Source organism: Lathamus discolor, chromosome 4 (assembly GCF_037157495.1).
Source record: "Lathamus discolor isolate bLatDis1 chromosome 4, bLatDis1.hap1, whole genome shotgun sequence".
In the NCBI taxonomy this organism is placed as follows: domain Eukaryota; kingdom Metazoa; phylum Chordata; class Aves; order Psittaciformes; family Psittacidae; genus Lathamus; species Lathamus discolor.
The window spans coordinates 16,913,279-16,925,976 of record NC_088887.1 but is presented as its reverse complement, the minus strand read 5'-3'; positions in this window follow the sequence as shown (position 1 = coordinate 16,925,976).

Here is a 12,698-nt window from a genome sequence, read left to right as displayed (position 1 = left end):
ATGGCAGCACAGTCCTCTGGTGTGTCAGCCACTCCTCCCAGTTTTGTGTCATCAGCAAACTTGCTGATGGTGCACTCAGTTCCCTCATCCAGGTCATTGATGAAAACAACACATAAAAAGAACCATTCCAGGCATACTGCATTTTAAGGAAGAGAGAAACATTGACAAGAACTTGTAGAGAATTGTTGTCTTACACAGAGACAAATAAGGGTTAGAGGCTTACCAAGCTCCTCTGGGCACAGGCTGCCCAGAGAACTGCTGACAGAATCATAGAATCATAGAATAGTTAGGGTTGGAAAGGACCTCAAGATCATCTAGTTCCAACCCCCCTGCCATGGGCAGGGATACCTCACACTAAACCATCCCACCCAAGGCTTCATCCAACCTGGCCTTGAACACCGCCAGGGATGGAGCACTCACAACCTCCCTGGGCAACCCATTCCAGTGCCTCACCACCCTAACAGGAAAGAATTTCTTCCTTATATCCAATCTAAACTTCCCCTGTTTAAGTTTTAACCCATTACCCCTTGTCCTATCACTACAGTCCCTGACGAAGAGACCCTCCCCAGCATCCCTATAGGCCACCTTCAGGTGCTGGAAGGCTGCTATGAGGTCTCCACGCAGCCTTCTCTTCTCCAGGCTGAACAGCCCCAACTTTCTCAGCCTATCTTCATACGGGAGATGCTCCAGTCCCTGATCATCCTCATGGCCCTTCTCTGGACTTGTTCCAGCAGCTCCATGTCCTTTTTATGTTGAGGGCACCAGAACTGCACACAATGCTCCAAGTGAGGTCTCACAAGAGCAGAGTAGAGGGGCAGGATCACCTCCTTTGACCTGCTGGTCACACTCCTTTTGATGCAGCCCAGGATATGGTTGGATTCTGGGCTGCGAGCGCACACTGCCGGCTCATGTTCATTTTCTCATCAACCAGCACCCCCAAGTCCTTCTCCTCAGGGCCACTCTGAATCTCTTCTTTGCCCAGTCTGTACCTGTGCCTGGGATTGCTCCGACACAGGTGTAGGACCTTGCACTTGTCATGGTTGAACTTGATAAGGTTGGCATCAGCCCACCTCACAAGCATGTCAAGGTCCCTCTGGATGGCATCCCTTCCCTCCAGTACATTAACTGGACCACGCAGCTTGGTGTCATCGGCAAACTTGCTGAGGGCGCACTCAATCCCACTGTCCATGTCAGCGACAAAGATGTTAAACAAGACCGGTCCCAACACCGATCCCTGAGTGACACCACTCGTTACTGGTCTCCAGCCGGACATTGAGCCTTTGACCACAACTCTTTGTGTGCGACCATCCAGCCAGTTCTTTATCCACTGAGTGGTCCATCCATCAAATTGATATCTCTCCAATTTAGAGACAAGGATGTTGTGTGGGACAGTGTCAAACGCTTTGCACAAGTCCAGGTAGATGACATCAACTGCTTTAACTTTGTCCATCAGTTCTGTAGCCCCATCATAGAAGGCCACCAAATTGGTCAGGCAGGATTTCCCCTTAGTGAAGCCATGCTGGCTATCACCAAGCACCTTGTTGTATTTCATGTGCATTAACATGCTGTCCAGGAGAATGTGCTCCAAGATTTTGCCAGGCACAGAGGTGAGACTGACTGCTCTGTAATTCCCCAGGTCATCCATTTTCCCCTTCTTGAAAATGGGGGTTATATTTCCCTTTTTCCAGTCGTCAGGAACTTCACCTGACTGCCATGATTTTTCAAATATGATGGCCAGTAGCTTAGCAACTTCATTTGCCAGCTCCTTCAGGACCCATGGATGGGTTTCATCAGGTCCCACGGACTTGTGCACATTCAGATTTTGAAGATGGTCTCGAACCAGATCCTCTCCTACAGTGGGCCCAAAGTCTTCATTCTCAAAGTCCCTGCATCTACTTTCTAAGACCTGGGTGGTGTGGTCAGAGCCTTTGCCAGTGAAGACCGAGGCAAAGAAGTCATTCAGAACCTCAGCCTCCTCCAAATCCTGTGTAGCCAGTTCTCCCGAAAGCTTCCTCAGGGGGCCTATGTTGTCCCTAGTCTGTTTTTTGTTTGCTATGTACCTGTAGAATCCCTTCCTGTTATCATTAACATCCCTGGCTAGGTTTAATTCTAACTGGGCCTTAGCCTTCCTAACCTGGTCCCTAGCTTCCCGAACAACATCCCTGTACTCTTCCCAGGCCACCTATCCTTGCTTCCACATTTTATAAGCCTTTTTTTTCATTTGAATTTTCCTCAGCAGCTCCTTATCCATCCAAGGAGGTCTCCTGGCCCTCCTGCTCCACTTCCTTCTAGTTGGGATGCAGCACTCCTGAGCTTGTAGCAGGTGATCCTTGAATATCAACAAAGAGTCTTGGGCCCCCCTGCCCTCCAGGGCTATATCCCATGGAACCTTACTAAGCAGATTCCCGAAGAGGCCAAAGTCTGCTCTTTTGAAGTCCAGGGCAATGAGCTTGCTGCACGCTCTTCGCACTGTCCTGGGGATCTCAAATTTGACCATCTTGTGATCCTGTATCCAAGGCTGCCCTGGAGCACCACATGCTCAATGAGCCCTTCCCTGTTGGTGAGCACAAGGTCAAGCATGGCACCTCTCCTTGTCGGCTCCTCTATTACTTGCAGAAGGAAGTTGTCTTCCACACAATCGATGAACCTCCTGGATTGCTTGTGCCAGGCAGTACCATCATTCTAACAGATGTCAGGGTGATTGAAGTTCTCCATGAGAACAAGGGCCTGTGAGCGTGAGGCTTTTCCTATCTGACTGTAGAGTGCTTCATCCGCAGGTTAAACAACACCAACAGTGATTAACAACTCTTTCCTCTATGAGAGGCAGCCCTTCCTGGTTCCTTGTTTCTGATGAGTTCTTGTGCCGTGAGAGCTGCAGCTTTTTCTAATGAAAGCTGGCATGTGGTTCCTACAAGGCTGTGGTTCTCGTTAAGCTGGTAGCTATACCCTCTCTCCTTTCCCCTAACTGGAAGCATTGCTGACTGGCCATATACTTACCAAACTAATGGTAAAACAGAACGAAAGGTCCCAGGGAGACATCAGTTATAAAGCTTCCAGTTTCATGCTGAACTCACAATCCTTTCATATTGCAAAAAAGATACATGTGGACCACCAGGGGTTAAAAGGAGATTTCCTATATATTTTTAGAAAACCAAACGAACAGATGTATGGCACAAGCAGTGATTATTTTTGCAAGTCAAAGATGGCAGTCAAGATTCAGCTTATTTTTGTCTTTCCAGTGGACATTGTATTAAACTTTAGAGTCAATAATCAGTAACTGAATGGGTGATTGGTAACATCCTACACTGTATTAAGCATATGGTAATACCTCATTAACTAGTTCCCAAACCATTCGTTTCACTGTGTCTTACATTGTAGAAGTAATCAGTACAATGCCAGACATGCAACTAACCCTGATATGCATGTGTACAAACACAGCTATTTGTCAACAGATTATACCTTTATACATGTCCACAAGCAGATAGAATATTCTCAGCCAATGTAGAGAAGCATTTACTTCTATGCAGTGGCTCCCTGATCCATATTCTGTCACTTAGAATGAATCAAACAATTTCTTATACTGACATCTCTCCCTTGATGATAAGTGAAATATGGAAAGCCAGCACAAATCTAGATACTGTAGAAATCTGAAATTAGATGATGCAAAGCCCTAATCTTCCCCAGCTTCCTACATAGTTAGTGGAGAAAGTCATGCATCTTAAAAGTCTCTACATTAGGCTTACACTGCCAAGCACAGGTAACATTTCAACGGGAGGAAATAATCTAGGCCAGAGAAAAAAAAAAAAAAAAAAGAAACAACACACCAAAAAGGATTTTTTTTTGGAAGGAAAACAGAAAGAAATATTGCAGAAAGAAATACTGTAAAACTAACAGAGCACTGTGCCAAAGCCTCAGGAAGTTCCTCAGGGAACATTTTTCAAAGCAGTCTCATGCCTTTGCCATAGTCCCATATCTCTCTAAGTGTTGCTGACTTAAAGACAAAGATACTAACATGAAATCTCAGCAGCTCTTGCTGTCCATTAGTAGGTTCAAACTTTCAAGGTCATTTATCTTCATTGGAAACAACCAATTAATCTCTAAGATTTGATTTTTAATCTTTTTTACAGTATTGGGAAACACAGTAATATCCTGTGAAGCAGGAACCAAAATCTTTGTCTCTTTTGTGTCATTGAATGCCTAACCAATAGGCTGTATAGTGATGTTCCTGCCATTCTCTTTTTTTACTGTGGCACAACAAATCTTACAACCTTTTCTTTTGGATTTGAATTAGAACAGCTTCACCATGGACAGCGTAGTGTGCTTTCTTTTCAGAGCAGCCCATAACTGACTCTTCACAAGGAAACAGGAAATAAGGAACTGAATTTGTCTAGTTTGAAAACGAATTGAAATTCTTCTGCATCTGGTGCAAAAGCTAGGAAAAAGTTTTCCCAACTTTCTTTGCTTGGGTATCACTCACTGCAGGAAGTATCACCATCATTGGTGGGTGCTCACTTCCATCTCTATGTAGATCTGCAAAAAGGCACAAGAGAAGGCCTATCTTCCCTCTCTATCCATTCCTTCCTACCTCACTTCTTTACACTTCCTGCCAGGATAACCTCTCTCTCTCCCATTACAACTCAAAATGGGGGCCCAAGTTCATGCTACCGCCTATAGCTCAACCTGATGACATCCTCCTGGAGGGATCCCTGAACCCATCATGGGAGAAGGCACAGCATAAGGTGCCATTGCAGCCCAGAGAAGCAGCTGAGTGGCAACACACCAAAGCAAACTGCCACTTGGTTACAGCTGTTCCCCATGGCAGCCTCCACAGAATCACAGAATCACAGAATCCCAAGGGTTGGAAGGGACCTCAAAAGATCATCTAGTCCAACCCCCCTGCAAGAGCAGGGTAACCTACAGTACATCACACAGGAACTTGTCCAGGCGGGCCTTGAATATCTCCAGTGTAGGAGACTCCACAACCCCCCTGGGCAACCTGTTCCAGTGCTCTGTCACTCTTACAGTAAAGAAGTTCTTCCTGATGTTAACGTGGAACTTCCTATGCTCCAGTTTACACCCATTGCCCCTTGTCCTATCACTGGATATCACTGAAAAAAGCCTAGCTCCATCATCCTGACACCTACCCTTTACATATTTGGAAACATTGATGAGGTCACCCCTCAGTCTCCTCTTCTCCAAGCTAAAGAGACCCAGCTCCCTCAGCCTCTCCTCATAAGGGAGATGTTCCACTCCCTTAATCATCTTTGTGGCTCTGCGCTGGACTCCTTCAAGCAATTCCCTGTCCTTCTTGAACAGAGGGGCCCAGAACTGGACGCAATATTCCAGATGCGGCCTCACCAAGGCTGAGTAGAGGGGGAGGAGAACCTCTCTTGACCTACTGACCACTCCCTTTCTAATGCACCCTAAGATGCCATTTGCCTTCTTGGCCACAAGAGCACATTGCTGGCTCATGGTCATCCTCCTATCCACCAGGACCCCCAGGTCCCTTTCCCCTTCGCTACTTTCCAGCAGGTCAACCCCCAACCTGTACTGGTACATGGGGTTGTTCTTCCCCAGATGCAAGACTCTACACTTGCCCTTGTTAAATTTCATCAAGTTTCTCCCCGCCCAACTCTCCAGCCTGTCCAGGTCTCGCTGAATGGCAGCACAGCCTTCTGGTGTGTCAGCCACTCCTCCCAGTTTTGTGTCATCAGCAAACTTGCTGATGGTGCACTCAGTTCCCTCATCCAGGTCATTGATGAAAATATTAAACAGCACCGGTCCCAGCACCGACCCCTGAGGAACTCCACTAGTCACAGACCTCCAGCTAGATTCTGCGCCATTGACCACAACTCTCTGCCTTCTTCCTTTCAACCAGTTCTCGATCCACCTCACTACTTGATCGTCAAGCCCACACTTCCTTAGCTTATCTATGAGGATGCTGTGGGAGACAATATCAAATGCCTTACTGAAATCAAGAAAAACTACATCTACCGCTCTACCATCATCCCTCCACCTAGTCACTTCCTCATAGAAGGCTATAAGGTTGGTCATACATGACTTCCCCCTCATAAAACCATGTTGGCTGTTCTTAATGACCCCCTCATCCTTGATATGCCTAGTGATGGAGTCAAGAATAAGTTGTTCCATCACCTTTCCAGGGATGGAGGTAAGGCTGACCGGTCTATAATTACCCGGGTCCTCCTTCTTGCCCTTCTTATAGATTGGTGTGACCTTTGCCATCCGCCAATCCTCAGGCACCTCGCCCGTTTCCCACGACTTACCAAAGATGATGGAGAGTGGCCTAGCAATGACCTCCGCCAGCTCCCTCAGCACCCGTGGGTGCATTCCATCCGGACCCATCGATTTACAGATGTCCAGTTTGCATAGCTGATCCCTAACCCAATCCTCATCTACCAAAGCAAACTCCTCCTTTGTCCTGACTCCTTCTGGGGCTATAGAAATCCGGGGCCCTCGGGGAGAGTCTGCAGGAGTAAAGACAGAGGCAAAGAAGGCATTCAGCACCTCTGCCTTCTTTATATCCTCTGTCTCCAGGGTACCCACTTCGTTCAGCAGTGGGCCTATATTGCCTCTTGTTTTAGTTTTATTTGCTATGTATTTGAAGAAGCCCTTTCTATTGTCTTTAACCTGACTAGCAAGATTGAGTTCCAAGGAGGCCTTAGCTGTCCTAATTGCCTCCCTACATCCTCTAACAACTGTCCTATATTCCTCCCAAGCGGCCAGCCCCTCCTTCCATAATCCATAGATTCTCCTTTTCCACTTGAGTTTGCCCAGCAGCTCCTTGTTTAACCACGCCAGTCTCCTAGATCCCTTACTTGACTTCCTACTCATTGGGACGCTCCGATCCTGAGCTTGGAAGAAGCGGTCCTTGAATGCTAACCAACTATCTTGAGCCCCTTTACCGCCTAGTACACTTTCCCATGAGACTTCCCTTAGCAGTTGACTGAAGAGGCCAAAGTTGGCCCTTCGGAAATCCAGAACTGTGGCTTTGCTAGGTATTCTATTCCTCCCACACAGGATCCTAAACTCCACCATCTCATGGTCACTGCAGCCAAGGCTGCCATTGACCGTCACCACTTCGACCAAACCCTCCTTGTTGGCGAGTACTAAATCTAGCAGCGCTGCTCCCCTAGTTGGTACGTCCACCATTTGCATTAAGAAATTATCATCAATGCACTCGAGGAACCTCCTAGACTGTGAATGACTGGCTGTGTGAGTCTTCCAGCAAATATCGGGGTAGTTAAAGTCCCCCACGACGACTAAGGCATGTAGTCGCGAGGCTACTTCCAGTTGCCTGTAGAAAGCCTCATCAACTCCTTCGTCCTGATCAGGAGGTCTGTAATAGACCCCCACAACTGTATCACCCGTGCCAGTCAGCCCCTTGATTCGTACCCACAGACATTCCACTTGCTCCTCATCCGACCCCGGACAGAACTCAATACATTCTAGTTGCTCTCTCACGTAAAGAGCAACTCCACCACCTCGCTTTGCTGACCTATCTTTCCTAAAAAGGACATAGCCATCCATGACCACATTCCAGTCATGTGAACTGTCCCACCATGTCTCTGTAATCGCCACTAGATCATAACCTTTAGCCCGCACACAGACTTCTAACTCCTCCTGTTTATTCCCCATGCTGCGTGCATTGGTGTACAGGCATTTCAGGGAGCCAGTCCTAGTACCCTTTTTCCCCTGCGGGACAGGGTCTAAAAAGCTATCCTTTCCCACAAGCGAAACAAGAGATTGATCGTCCTCCTTAGCCCGCCATCCTTCAATCCCTAGCATGTTCCTCTTGGGCTTGTCCCCAACAGGCCCAGTTAAATCCCCTCCCCCCTTCATGACTAGTTTAAAGCCCTGTCAATAAGCCCTGCTAACTCCTGCCCCAAAACCCTTTTTTTTCTCTGGGACTGGTGTATCCCGCCTGTCACCAGCAAACCAGGTGTCCCATACAGCAGCCCGTGACTGAAAAACCCAAACCCCTGCCTTTGGCACCAGTCACGTAGCCATACATTAACCTGCAGAGTCTTCTTATATATCCCTTCACCCTCGCTTGCAACAGGTATGGAGGCAAACACCACTTGCGCTCCAGACCCTTTAACCAGCCGTCCCAGGGCCCTGTAGTCTCTCTTCATTGCCCTTATGTTCCTCGTAATAATTTCGTCACTGCCAACCTGAAAAACCAGCAGTGGGTAGTAGTCAGACGGCTGCACCAGTTCAGAGAGCTTCTTTTTAACATCTCTAATCCGAGCCCCAGGCAGGCAGCAGACCTCCCTGTGGGGTGGATCCAGTCGACAAATGGGCCCTTCTGTTCCCCTCAGAAGGGAGTCACCCACCACAATTACTCTTCTTTTCTTCTTGGTTGGGGAAGTTCTGAGGTATGTGGGTGAGTGACTAGCCCTGGGTGACTCACTAGATAGATTTGCCTCACCATCTCCATTCACCTGGCCCTGAATTTCCAAGACCTCGTACCTGTTATTCAAGGGCAATTGGGAGGGAGGAAGGGATTGTGAGGGTTTTCGCTTACCTCTCCGAGGAGGAACCTCCCTCCATCCATCCTTGTCCATTAAGCTCTCTCCTTCTGTCTGATGGTAGGAGGGAAGGGGATCCATATCTTGTTGAACCACTTCCCTCTGCCCTTGCCTTAGGGTGTGGTTCCACCAATCTATTTCACTTTCACACTCTCTAATGGCTCTCAACCTTTCTACCTCCTCCCTCAGTTCAGTTCAGCCTCCACTCCATAGCATAGGCAAGAAACTGCATGATGCACCTCTGCAATGGGGCTCTGAGCCATAAAAGAAGTTTCTACACCAGATAGGCACTTCTGCAGTCCCTAACGCAGCAAAGACTAAAATAAGCTTCTCAAGAATGTCTACAACTTAGGAAAGACATAAGAAGTACAGGTGAGAGGAGAATGAAAAGCCTGGGTTTTGGCATCACTGCTGGGAAACAACTCTCTTTTCCACCAAGTAATACTGGTCCTGAAAGCAATTCTGTCTGTGGGGGTGGGTGAGCACATGTAGAGTGAGCGGCTGAGGAGGGTGGAAAGGTGAACGCTGCTGTCTTCCTTACTGTACTTTCTTCTACCCCATTTGAGAGAATGCTTCCATCAATGCACATCTATAGAAATCACAGAAGGAAGTGGGCCAGACTGTTCCTCAGCAGGAACTGTCTCTAATAAAGGGACAACACTTCCTTACAATACTTTCACTTCAGGGTTATTTTAATCCAAAATTTAGCAGAATATAAGAGCTGCTTTGGTTAAAAAGATTCAGTGAAGCCAAAGTATGGCAAAGGACCTGAGAAAGATTTTTGTCTTCTCAATTCATTGAAAAACTTCTAAGTCTGCTTTACTCCTATAACATCCATTTTACATACAATGTCTGTGTCTGAGATATTAGCAGCTGATGGGTTTGGCCTAGGACCAAAACCTGTATTCCTTCTTCTTGCCTAATGTAAACAAGAATTCCTCCTCAATACCAATCACTCCACAGCACAACTTCAACAAGCTGATATCAAGCTATAATTAATTTAAATTAATAAAATATTGATTCAACAAAACCTAATAGAGCCTATTAAGTATTCTTAGAAAATTCGGTAAGTGATGCAAAAGCAACGTGCAAGAAAGGCTGCTTGGATTCTAAAAAAATATTTGGTATGCCTAAAACAATTTATTTACATTATCTGAAACTGTAGTCTTGCAAAATGAATCCAAATCTGATCTGTCATCTTCTTTATGCTGGTTCTGCCTCAATGACATCCTTAAAGTGTGAATGGGATAAGCAGCAACTCTCCTTTTCCAAACAGTTCTCAAGCTTCACTTTACCCGAATTACATCTACTCAGTATTGTGTAAATATATTTCCTCATCTTGACATTCATGACAGCAGACAGAAATCACAATGTCAGCACCCACCCCAAACCATTATAATTCATTGCTTTGATTGAACAGTCTGATTTCTCTGCCTTCACTCACTGTATGAGCATGGCTGAGTGCCAGCTGAACCACAACGATGCCCAAGACCCATAGAGATTTTGCCTGTAAAGCACGTACTGCAGCTGTGATGATATACAGGAAGGGGCTGGATCATGCTGAGAGTCACTTCTGCCACAAAGTAATTCAGTAGAATAAACAAATATCCTTTATCCTTTATATCTGTCTATGTCCAGTGCTTTCACAGAGACGGGGGTAGAAGCCTTTGTTGTTTGGTGTTTTTTATTTTCCTTTGGCGGTATTGGATGGTGTCTTTGCAAAAAAAAAAAAAAAAAAAAAAGGACAAATTGGTTCATTTAAAAGGCCTGTCTATGTCATTTCTGGAAATGTCGTTTGCAACAAAGAAACAAACTGCTTTGGCAGCACAAATCTGCAAAGCTATTTCAGGCAAACAGTCCGTATATCTTTTGTAACTTCAAAACTTCAGATTTCCATTGCTTTTTCTCCACTGTTACTTCAGCAATGCATTCACCCTCTGCTTTGAACAGGCAGTTGCTACCAGTGTAAATCTGTAAAAGCAGGTAAGGGTGAGTCGACCCTATGGAATATACACATTACATCATCACTAGTTAATGAAAGCAAGGGAATTCTGAATACAACAGCTACAGGGTACAAAGAGGCTGATACATTGCTTATCTGAATCCAAGGCAGCCTTTCTACTGACTACAAGTGGCACTTCTGCACCAGCAGGCAAGAAAGAAGCCATCTGCAAAGCAGCTATAGCATAGGAAATCAGTGCAAGATACATCCACGAGTATTTAGGCTGAAGAAAAGACCATAACTGGAAAAGATGTTCCCAGCATGGCATTTATATAAAAGTGGGACTACTTTCAGAATTAGTATCTGCTGCATTCAAGTGAAAGAAGATACTCTTTTGAATAAAGCTATGATGCTATTAGAACTTTGTGTTGACAAAATGTCTAATGCTGAGAAAAGGAAATAGTAATTTAACTAAAATTAAAAATTATTTTATGGAGAAACTAATGCAGAACAAATAATTGAGAATATATTAAGACACATTTTTAAATGTAAAATAGATAAAAAATCATATGGAAAGAATCTCTTGGATGAACTATGAAGTTCTCAAAAAAAAGAGACGTATTTCAATCTCTGCTTTCACTAAGATTTAAAGAACAACTCATCTCTGTCAACACACTGGGCTGAAGGGGCATCTCAGTAGCCACATACTTGTAAAGTACAAACACAGGAAATGTTTGAACCAATAGTAAGTGCAAAATCTTCTGGGGAGAGAACTCATCTCTGTCCCAGATATATGTTTTGAAGTTCTCTTCTGTTTCATATTTTGAAGAAATTGCATGCTGTACAGGAATACAAGCTTCCTACGTTACAGTAAGAAATTAAATGGCTACACTTTTACAACAATATTAATACCATCTATCCATGACCTGACCAGGGGCATAAACATCTGCAGAGCACAGAAGGGTGAATCTGCAGTGAGATGGAGTAGATTAAAGAGTGAAATGAAACTCTTGGTTAAAAAATAGTGGTCCATTAGCATATATTTTAAGTCAGGCAGAATTTCAGGGCAATACCTAGATATCTGTATTACAGGACATATGTTAGACACTGGGGACACAGCTTTGAAAACAGTGAGTTGGGTAAAGATGATGTCAGAGATTGCCTGCTCATGATCTGTGAACACAATAATACTGTTAAAAGGCCTAATGAAGTCCTTGGAGACAGGAGATGAGTGGTCCCAACATAGGTGAGAGCTATTGGAATTTATGCACCTAGTTGCAGTGCATGCCTCATGGCAGATGTAGCATGAAATGCTAGAGATACCAAAAGAAAGCTGCGTGGGATGCATGACAATCTTTCCCATTAATGGTCTAATTTCTTTTCAAAAATTCTTACAACTTCTGTGAAAACAAGAAAGCAAGGAAAATGATCCTACTGAAGTTCTTGCTGAAAGTACAGTATGAACCAATATTGTAGCATGGGATCAAGCCACGGAAGACTTCCAAGTATTCATATCACAGGACTTCTTTGTTTCATAACTGGTGAAATGCTGAAGTCAAAGGATACACAGGTAGTCAGAGCAGATGATATAATGGGCATTGACTTCTAGTGCAGACCCTGAAGAAGAGAGTTCTAGTGAAGCTGAATAAACCACTTGCTACCAGAACCTGCCCTCTGCTAAATTAATTATCTTCTTGAAAAATTGCAAATTTCTACTCATACCTCAAAGACTTTCTACAGGCTTCAGACATGACTGAAGTATCTGACGGATATAAAAATGTGTTGGATTTGTAGGCTAGCTTAAACTGCATTTTGGGATAAAATCAAAGCTTTCCTTTTTCTCTGTTCAGCCAGAAAGTGAGTGCTGCAAAGAGTGTTAGTGATTCTCCACTGCCTTAGTTATTCCATCATGAAGAAAACATTGCTCCCCAATAACAATGGTAGCAGCAGTGATGAAAATTATAGTCCAATAAGATTCAGTTCTCAGGATGATATTCAAACTTCTTAATAATTGCAAAGATAAGTTTTTTTACTCTTCACTATTAGCTATAACAACATAACATTGCTTAAAGCTTTTTCCTTTCTGATTTGCTTTCTCACATTGAATGCACACAAGGGTTAGTTACACGAGAGCTGCTCATTAGTGCTGAACTGTTGGCAATGATCACTGGAGCATTTGTGGTTTTACTAAAATAAATAGTTAGCAA